This window comes from Watersipora subatra, chromosome 5 (assembly GCF_963576615.1).
Source record: "Watersipora subatra chromosome 5, tzWatSuba1.1, whole genome shotgun sequence".
In the NCBI taxonomy this organism is placed as follows: Eukaryota; Metazoa; Bryozoa; class Gymnolaemata; order Cheilostomatida; family Watersiporidae; genus Watersipora; species Watersipora subatra.
This window is the reverse complement of record NC_088712.1, coordinates 20,007,383-20,008,609: the sequence shown is the minus strand read 5'-3', so window position 1 is coordinate 20,008,609 and position 1,227 is coordinate 20,007,383.

Genomic DNA, 1,227 nt, shown 5'->3' with positions numbered 1-1,227 from the left:
GGATCAGACTAGATTATATTTATATTATACAGTTGGACATTTTATAATCTTTTGTTGTGATAAAAGCAAATTTGGATGATTACCTAAATCTTGTGAAGTACTTTTTGTTGGTAGTGATGTGCATACATTTTCTACACATACTGTTGTTTGTGTTTTTGAACTTTTGAAACACGGTGATGCCTTATTTGGTTTACATACCAAATTATCACTAAGCATTAAATTGATTTGTTATTGTGGATATTGTCATGAGCGTATTCCTAATTGTTGGCTTTTGTTGTTTTTTTGTATTTTGAACTTTTGAAGTACAGTGATAACTAATATAGTCCACATACCAAACTAATTATTACTTTTATTATTGAACACTTTAAACTTTTTGTTGTGATAAATATTAAAATTGGGTGATTACCTTAATCTTGTGAAAGTATATTTTGTTGTTAGTGATGTACATATATTTTCTACTCATAATTGTTTTGTGTGTTTTTGAGCTTTTAAAGTACAGTGATAACTAATACGGTCCACATACCAAACTATCACTATGCACAAAATCGCTTTGTCATTGTTAACATTGTCATGAGTGTATACTTCATTAGTTGGCTTTTGTTGTAATAAGATTTTACCCTAATAAATGAAATACGCAGATAAATTTGCAATCAATAGCCCCAAACTTCTAAAATATCTTATTCCTGGCAAATCTGTTAAACAATTTACAATAGTTTTCTAACATTTTCCTAGTGTAAAACTAGTTTCTATTAAGAACAAACTGAGGCTATAGTAAATACATTGTTGTTGCAATATAGCGAATAAAGAAAAAACTTGACCTTTGCACTACATAATATATTGAACAACAATACCTAAACTTGCAATTATTGGGTAAATTGTGAATATCAATTAGTCTTCATTTTGTATTATTTGAACAACAGAACTTTTATTGAGGCTTAGTTTAGCAATTCATCACCATTCTGTTAACAAAATAATTGTTGCGTATTTCATTGGTTTATTTTTTTTTTTAAACATTTAGTATGATTTCCAAGCTAGCCTATACCTCATGGCACAAAACCAATAAGTAATGGGATCAGAAATATTTCACAATATGCACTATAAAATGGTATAGCAACTCCATACTCTGGTCACTGACATAAAATGATCTTCTAAAATATTGTGGATTAGATTTACTTTTGTGGTGCTACACTACTATGGTTTGGTTATTTGCCAGTTGCTGTTGCCTAT